The sequence below is a fragment of the Mytilus trossulus genome, chromosome 3 (genome assembly GCF_036588685.1).
Source record: "Mytilus trossulus isolate FHL-02 chromosome 3, PNRI_Mtr1.1.1.hap1, whole genome shotgun sequence".
Taxonomy (NCBI): domain Eukaryota; kingdom Metazoa; phylum Mollusca; class Bivalvia; order Mytilida; family Mytilidae; genus Mytilus; species Mytilus trossulus.
The window spans coordinates 41,003,069-41,012,765 of NC_086375.1; positions in this window are offsets into that span (position 1 = coordinate 41,003,069).

Below are 9,697 nucleotides of genomic sequence, written 5' to 3' on the forward strand. Positions count from 1 at the left end.
TCCCCAGCTGAACCAAGATTCAAATAACAACATGTTATAGTTGCATTTATACTCGAAGCACTATTAAAGCTTACTATTTTGCTATTTAGTCAATATTTTAATTACATTTATTGTGAAAAAATACATCATTTTACCATTATCGATATAACTAAATTCTAGAACGGAAACATTACTTATAGACCATGTTTTATTCCTATCTTATTCTTGTATTTTTCTATTTCAAATGCTCATGATCAAGTAAACTTATCCTACTACTCATGAGTAGATGAACACCTTATACAAACATGACATAATTTGAATCTGAAATAATTTGAAAATCTGGTAAATTCTAAAGAAATGTATGATGAAAACTAACCCAACAAAGGCAGTTAGTCATGCGCGCATTTCTTAAATTAATTTTACTGTCACTATAATTCAGTATGAACTACCTAGTCCCTATTACTCCCCGGTTTAAGAGTTACTAGAGGTATTAAAGAACAGAGTTGAAGATCATTGAAGACAATTCAAAAAGGCTTTGCCAAATACGGCTTAGCTAAATCCTTAGGTAATAATCTTTAATTTGGATAAATAATTTTGCATTGTGTGTTTAACAATTGTATTGCATATAAATGAATCCTACATTCGGACACACAAAATTTATTTTGTTTTTATATTTGAACTAGTTGGTCACTATCTAATAATGTTGGTGTTTTTGTCTTTAATATATAGCATATTTATAATCATAAAATAGGTATATGTGATAATAAACGTATATTAAACTGGAATCTACCAACAACAAAGCTACTTGTTTTAATAAAAGTAATAAAGTATGAATGATACAATGTAACACGGCATATTTTTAAATCAAAGATACTAATCATTTTTTCCAGTACAACGTAATAAAAAAAAACGTATTGATGCTTTACAACTGTTTTTTTTTCAATAGCTATTTACATTTGTTTGTGTATGTTCAAGACTACAAGTAAGTAACAATTCATACAGTAGATAGGTCCTGAAATGGGGTATCGACCTAGATGAAGGTCGGGAAATATGTACTGCTACCGGAAACATTATTGTAAACTTTCAAGGGATATAAATTAAGCCTTGGGAAAAGACACCTAACTATTGCAACATGCATAGATTCAAATAATTGTAGCAGATAAAGCAAGAGATGACAGTGCATGATCACCATAAGGAATTTACATGTCAGCATATACCACTAAGAGAATAAGGAAACATTAGAAGGTACAAACATACATACACAGATCTCTAAATAAATGAACTGAAAAGTTCACAAAAGAAAATTTAGAAAAAAAACTTTATTAATATTCTTGCTTGGAATGAAATGCCAGTTGATTTGTCCTAACATCTTTACAAAAAAGTAGGAGGTAGATAGTTCGGAAATTAATATATTATTGAAAGACTTCGAATGAATTTGGTCAATTGAAAAAAATCTCATATTGAAGCTAAATGCATAGTTAACCCCGTCACAATTATAAGGATTTTCTATCCTAGAAATACATCAGGTGTATTTGGCAAAACATGTCGGAACTTTTGGTCCTCAATGCTCAACTTCATACTTTGTTTGTCTTTTTATTCTTTTCTTATTGAAGCGTCCCTGCTGACAAAATGTGCGCATGGCAAACTAACTGTATGTATTGCCTTTTTGCTCTGGTATTCTCAAATAATTTATGTATCATAATCTTTCTTAATAGTTCTTGGTTGCACCGTCTAAAAGGAAAATTAAAATTAAAAGAGGTAATATAAAATCGGCATATTTTTCTGTGATTTAAACGATTAATGCTTACCGTTTAAATTGTAAATCCAAATGCTGATAACACAGCCTTATATATTATTTCAAATATTACATGTGTGTCTCAAATTCTGACGACACGATAATTATGCAACCCCCATCTGAACAGAGATACAGAAAACAACATTTATAGTTGTATTATTCGCAGCTCATTATTTTGTTATTCAGTAAATATTTTATTTATATTTATTGTGTAGAATGGGAACATAACTTAGGCCGTACGGTGACCTATAATTGTTAATGTTTGTGTCATTTTGGTCTTTTGTGGATAGTTGTCTCATTGGCAATCATACCACATCTTCTTTTTTACATATGTTGATCCTATCTTATTCTTGTATTTTCATTTATTTCAAATTCTTATGATCAAGTAAATTAACCATATCCTACTTCTCATGGACAGATCACACCATAAAAACATAAAATTGTTTGAATCAGGAATAATTTTTAATCTGGTAAAATGATATGAAATGTATAATGAAAATAACCCAACATTATGTAGCATATTAATCTATTGCAATAAAAATTCATAATTTCAAATAAAATTTGTAGATTTAGCTAACTAAGTCCTTATATTTGTATAAAATAACATTCGTTTATAGTGGAACATTGTTTTATCAATGAATTAGCTGCAATCAAAATTTGCTTGCTAGTCCCTCTCTTTTATCACAAATAGATAACTCTGGCTCATGTCCCAGTCAATCTATCATGAAGGGAAGTAAATTTTATTCATAGTCTATTTCAAAAATGATAAAAAAATCTTTATATTGGTATGTAAAAATTTTAAACGTTTCAAATTTATGAAATTATATTCGTACATCAATTGTTTTGATACATCAATAACGAAAACTGAAATATATTGAATTGATTCATTTTGTAATTATTCAAAATTATATCAGAAACCTAAACATAATTATAAAAAAAAAATGAACCTGTTAAGGGGGACAACTTTTTCGAATTGGCACATAATACCACGGAATGTCACTCATCATACAAATGGCACTTCCATATAATTAATTAACTGCACAATCGCGCTCCACCTTCAATGATGATTCTGAATTTTAAATGTAACCAAAAGTTGTTAATCTATAGATAGTGAAGACTTATAAAGGCTAACCCACTGTAAAAAAAAATTTTGCACTTTTTTAACAATTCCTCAGGAAAAATTCTCTAGCCACTTGACTTTCATAGCTCAAAATTAACGTTTTTACAGAATATTTGAATAAAGTAGTTACAGATTATTCGCTTCTAAAAGTGTAAGACGCAATAACAATCGTATGCATGCACAATCTTACCGAAATACGGATTTAATTAAGTCCTAAACATTTCTTCGTATATTTTTATCGAAAACCGGTTTAAACAAATCACACGTACGTGTTAAGATCCGACTAAATACCTATTTTCCGATATGGTCAGGTAAAATTGCTACATAATGTTAGTTAGTCATGTGCGAATTTCTTAGATTAATTTTATTTTCACTATAATTCAGTATGGAATACCTAACCAAATTCCTCCCGGGTTTAAGCGTAACTTGGGGTATTTTTAGCTTTTCAAGACTCTTTCATCCCATTCAAATCCTTTCATTACTTCCCTTTTTCATTTAAATCATATTAACTACTAGTAGTTTCGTACCAATTTAGTTTGATATCAATACTCAATGGTATCTTATATGTTATCCAAAAAGTGCTCTCTGTTTCTGTTAAATTATCAATAAAGGAACAGGAAATTGAGTTTTAAAATTTAAAATGTTTTATACGAACGAGTTTAAAACACAATGCGAAGAAATGTTGTTATCAACATACATATGAAAAGAGATGAACAATAATGTGTAAATGTGGGGACGTTTCGTATAAAATTTAAAAAAAACAAAATAAACTGATATTCATTTACAATCAACGTCAGTAAAAACAAATGGTGGTAAAGATATTCGTTTTAACGTGATTGATGTTAAAAACTGATATAAAATACATAAATAAATCTCCAACATTCCTAATTAACTTCCTGTACTGCATTATCCGTTATCAGCCATGCGTAATAGTTATCAAAGGTACCAGGATTATAATTAAGTACGCCAGACGCGCGTTTTGTCTACATAAGACTCATCAGTGACGCTAATATCAAAATATTTAAAAGCCAAACAAGTACAAAGTTGTAGAGCATTGAAGATTCAAAATTCCCAAAATATTGTGCCAAATACGGCTAAGGTTATCAATCTATGCCTGGGATAAGAAAATCATTAGTTTTTCAAACAATTCAAGTTTTTGTAAACAGAAAAATTATACAAATGACCACTTTATTGATATGCATGTCAACACCAAAGTGCTGACTATAATTAGACACATGCTTAATAACAAAAAGATCTAACTACGTTTTCATGCATTATTGTCAATACTGCAATAGATATAATACATTTGTACAATATTGTTCTTTTATTGTCATCAAAAGTAATCAGTTACAAAAGGCTTATACTTAATTACTGTGGCCTGTACATGATGTGGTCATCAATTGAACATGATTAGCGTATAATCACAATACTGTGCACAATGCTTGCTTAATAACTTATATTCAGTTAAACAACTGCTTTGACAGAGAAATACCTATAACATTTTGTACAAGGGAACTTTTTTGCGAAAATAGTATCTAACAATTAACTTCTGGCACACATTTTAAAGGTTTTGATTTGCATAATACATACATGATTGAATGTATTCCTTTTGATCTTAACCTGCATGTTTCTAATGAAAGTGATTTCTCCAAAAAATTTAATCTGAAAGAAAATTATCCCAAATTTTGAACCTAAAAGAACATTAAAGCTTAACTGTTGATCCGATCCAAATTTTCGTATTTCAAAACACTTCTAATTTCATCTTTTTCATCCCAAACTATCATACTATCTGACCACATGTTTGCCAAAACTGTACTAAAAAGTGTTATACATTTTCCTTTCTCTAAAATATCAAATAAATCTTTCCTACAATTATCATCTTTAATCAATTTCTGTTGCAATACTTGATAACAGCGGTCAGTGCATGATTTGGTCATTATTGCTTATCTTGATTTTGTTCAACTGACAACTTTTTGGTGTTATTAAAGCAATAATACAAGTGATATAAATTGCTTTTATTAAAGTAAACAAATTATCCGGACGACCAGAGCACAAAATGTGATTTATATGTTATGTTCTTTGATTGTGTTATTGCAAGATGTGTTTACAATGACTACAGTTTGATTTTAGTCTTTGGGTAACATAAGCGTATTCTTAACAAAAAACAGGTGGTGGCTTATTCTAAAGAAACACATGAAAATTTACAAGACAAAAAAAAATCTGAGTATCAATTCAAATCTGCACCAATGCAGCCATTTTAATTAAAAATTTTCTGAAAAAAAAGTTATATCGTAAAACCTTTACATTACATTACTTCTAAATAATTACTCTTAGAGACATGTACAAGGTAAGCTTTATAGTATTCATAAATGCATTAATGTATACAATTTATAGAACAGCTCATGGCAAATTCCGACATTTTTTCTTTCAAAATGATTTTTTGCAGCTGTTTTAATAATATATAATATATAGATCAGTAAAAATGTTGGAAACTGCAATATATGTTTTTTGTCATTACTAAGTTTCTCGTCTCGTCTTCAACGCGCATTAATTGATAAACAAACTGGATCGAGTGTTTTTCTTTCTTCATATGTTCAGAAAATATGTTTTTAATTATTTATTTGGCGGTATTTCGATGATGCAATGAACAAATTTAGTTTATGACTTTTAAGACTCATCAATTCTGAAAACAACTGTTATTTAAAACTAGATTTTAATTTTCAAGATAAGTATAGGAGAAATTTATCCTACAAACATTGTTTTAGTTTTCAAACTTTGTGTTTAAAAAAACATTAAAAAGTGCAAAATTTGCATTAACTTAATGATGTTTTGATATAAGACGCAAAATAGCAGAGACACAAAAATAGAGCGCCTTCCGAATTTATACTGATATATTAATTTGATTTAAATGTTATTAAGAAATTATATTTCTCATTTGAAATATAAACTATGCAGATAAATTGCCCTAACGCTTATCTACGCCGTCATTGTACATTATTGTTTTATTATCATCACTGTAAGCAGAAGCTGTATATCAGCCTTGTTTCCAGTGTGCTGATTTTTGTGACATGTTCATCGATGTGCAGTAAAATTAAGGCAAAAGTAGTTAATTGATGTTATAATCTCATAAATTGATTATGAAGACTAATCTAGATAAAGAACAAAAAAAAAACCAAAAAAAAAACTGGGGAATTCAAATGAATTCCAAAAGGAGCGATTCTGCGCATAGTTACCTTACTCATATTTCGTACACATATGCTTTTTTCAACGTTATTTAGTTTTTAATGTTGATTAGTCTCATTTTTTTAATCAATGAATAGCTTTATTTCATCAAGTTTGCGTAGTTATTGCATACAAAAATACAAACTTTAAGGTTCAAAGAAAACGATTTAAAATACTGGTTTAAGGGGCAATGAGACAACAGCTATATATTTGATTACATACATTTTTTTCAAAATGCAGTGGTCAAATATCCGAATTACATATTGGATGAAAACCAAAAGTATTTTATGAAAATTAACTGCAATTAATCAGCCTAAAGTTGTAACAACTTTATCCAACTTTTATGTTTATACGAGTCATGATTCTATTCCTACATGGATGTCTTATCCCTTGTTGTCAGAAGTTGGAATGCCGGAATATTTGTTCGTCTTGTCATAAATCAAATAAAGGAAAAATTTTATATAAAATCAAGAAAGGCTCAAACTGATTCAAACCTGAAATCTAAAAAGAGGATTGGGTATGATTGGAAATGAGATGTCTCCACTAGAAACCAATTGACACATTAATTAACAGCTATAGGTACAGAACGGCCTTCGACAATGATCGCAGTCCGTGTCGCATATTCAGCTATGAAAGACCTCGAAATCCCAAATGTAAAACAAATCAAACGAGAAAACTAACGATGTAATTAATGTACAAAATACTGAACGAAAAAAACAAATATGTTACACAGCAAAAAACCGACAACCACTAAATAACAGATTCCTGATTTGGAACAGGCACATGCATACAAAATGTGGTGGAGTATATTCCAAAGCATATTTCATACTGTATCATCAAACACAATATGAAAGCTTTGTACTTTGTTCAGAGAATATATGTTTATAATTAAGTTAATTATTACAAGGAATCGGTGCCTCTTTTAAAGTATAAATATTTACATAATAGGTAAATTCGGTGCCTACAAATTCCTGTCTCGTGCTGGCTTTCCTATTATATTCAGAGAGAATAACAGTCGACAGCGATTATCGAGGTATCGGTGTCAAAAGTTTAATACTAGTAACAATTATGCATATGCTATGTTGTCAATTATATTTTATTCGAATCCTGTCATGCTTCACATATAGAATCGGCGCTTATCAGATTCATTGTTGAATTGATGCCCGGGGGGGGGGGGGGGGGGGGGGGGGGCATTTCAAACTTGTTTGGGTAGGGGTGAGCAGCTGAGACATCAAGTACCCCACCCTTTTCATATATTTTGTTTATCAAAAATATATACCTTGTCATATAATAATGAACAAAAAACAGACTTATAGATATATTTTGATATTTTTCATCTTCTGATAGATTAGAGTTCACCAAAATTTTGAAGTCCCGCTCATTTTACGTTTTTGTTTAGAAGCACAAATTGCTTTTCCAATAAATTCTTTTTGCCAGTGCTATTTGCCCCTTTTATAACTTTAATTTTGAATAAATTTCAATTTGAAAAGACAATAGATAATGTTTTATCAGATAATTGTAGTAACACTTCAGATAGTATCACTTTTACTGAGTTTACATTAATTAAAAACTATTTTGTCGTTCCCTCTGGAAGGACGCTGACACTATGCTATGGAATCTCTTCTAATGTTTCATGTATACAAACCTTTCAATGTTAATGAGGTGGAAATGTCAAAATGATTGGATTTATTGCTCCTATATCTAACCTCAGTGGAAATACCACATTGAATAAATAGAGTTTAATTGGTTTGACAAATAGCTGATGCATTTACGACTATAATAGTTTAACTGCATTAAAAATAAACAGGAACATTTGATTAGTTTCAGATACTTATAATATATATCCAGCAAGTGATAATATCAACCTATTGATATATTTAATCTGAATTTCTCACCCTTTTCATATATCATGAAGCATGAAATAGTGACCTATTCCAGCGGCTCATCCCTATCAGTTATTACATAGGAAGTGCCCCCCACCCCACCCCACCCCCCGAGAATTGATGTCTCTTTTCTGATTATTTAATTAGTTATCAAAGGTACCAGGATTATAATTCAGTACGCCAGACGGACTAGTCTACATAAGACTCATCAGTGACGCTCAAATCAAAATATTTACAAAGCCAAACAAGTAGAAACTTGAGGAGCATTAAGGATAAAATATTCCAAAAAATTATGCCAAATACGGCTAAGGTAATCTTTGCAAATTTTGTTGTCCTCTGTAAAGGATGAAGATAAGCGCGATATAAAATTAATCATACAGTTACTTTTATTGTCGGTACCACGTTATGTCAATCAATGTGTTGTCTCATCTTTTTATTGGGTCTATGTTGATCACTAATTTTTTTTAAAGAAATATATAACGAATCAATTTATCTTCATGTTGATTGACAAGCGAAACGCAAAATTCCGGGACATTCTGATCCGTTGAATGATATCAACACAAGCAATGTTTACTATCCAAATTTCTAAATGGATGAGCGTTTAATAGTCTTATATTCTTTAGTTTCTTTGATTACATCCATTGACAATTAGTAATGGGATCTTCACTTCACCTTCCGCTTTTTGTCATCTTTTAAAACTTGATGCTGTGGAATTTTTGTTGAAGTTTTTTAAGAACCTATATGTTTTTCGGACACAAATTTCATTTGCTTGGTAGTTATTGCATAACTGCATCAGATGGCCACAAAGGTTTAGTGTTTTTATAAAATTTTGGCATAAACACATTTAAAATTATGGAATATACCTCCCTCGTGCAAAGCTCAAATTCGACGTCAAGGTTTGAATCTTTCTTTCAGCGCTTTAATAAAAACTTATATATCTTTTTTAATTTTCTGATGATGTGGCCTGGCATATCTTTGACGAAACATAAATTGTCAAAGTACATATCTAGTGCAGTAAATTGTTAAAATTAGAATTGATTTTTTGTTTAAGTCTTCATCACATTTAGATTTCTGTTTCTCTATCTAGCTGCCCCAATATGTTTTTATTTTAATTATTTAGAAACTCTATTGTGGCATTCTTATCAACCCAATTTGCCATATACTTATTAACTTTCAGTCGTCAACTTTACCATGTTTACCATCAGAAATTAAACTAATGTTTTGAAACTTTCGCGTTTATTAAGATACGTTTGTAATGTACAATTTTTTATAAATATTCACTATACGTATTAATTAAGTAAATAACCTTTTCAAACTGAACCTACGAATGATACTTTTCGAGACACAATTCTCCTTTATCCCTTTTAATTTGTTTTGTCCAGGAGAGACCTATTTAATATAAAATGTTGATCCTGGTATCTATGATGAGTTTATTTAAGCCTTGGTCATATGTGCTTCTATTTGTATTGTGCATTTGGTTCTCATCGTTCCATCTCTCAAGTACCTGATGAAAGTTACCCAAGTGACCACCGTCTGCCTTTCTTCCCGTATGACAGAATCGAATGCATTATTAGTTTTCATTTCTCTGGTCTAAGCAAAGAATGTAAATTAAGGAATGCGCTTCAAAGGACCAAAGAAGAAAGTATGATAGAAACCATTATTTGTGTTATGACATTGCAAATACTCAATACAATCTTT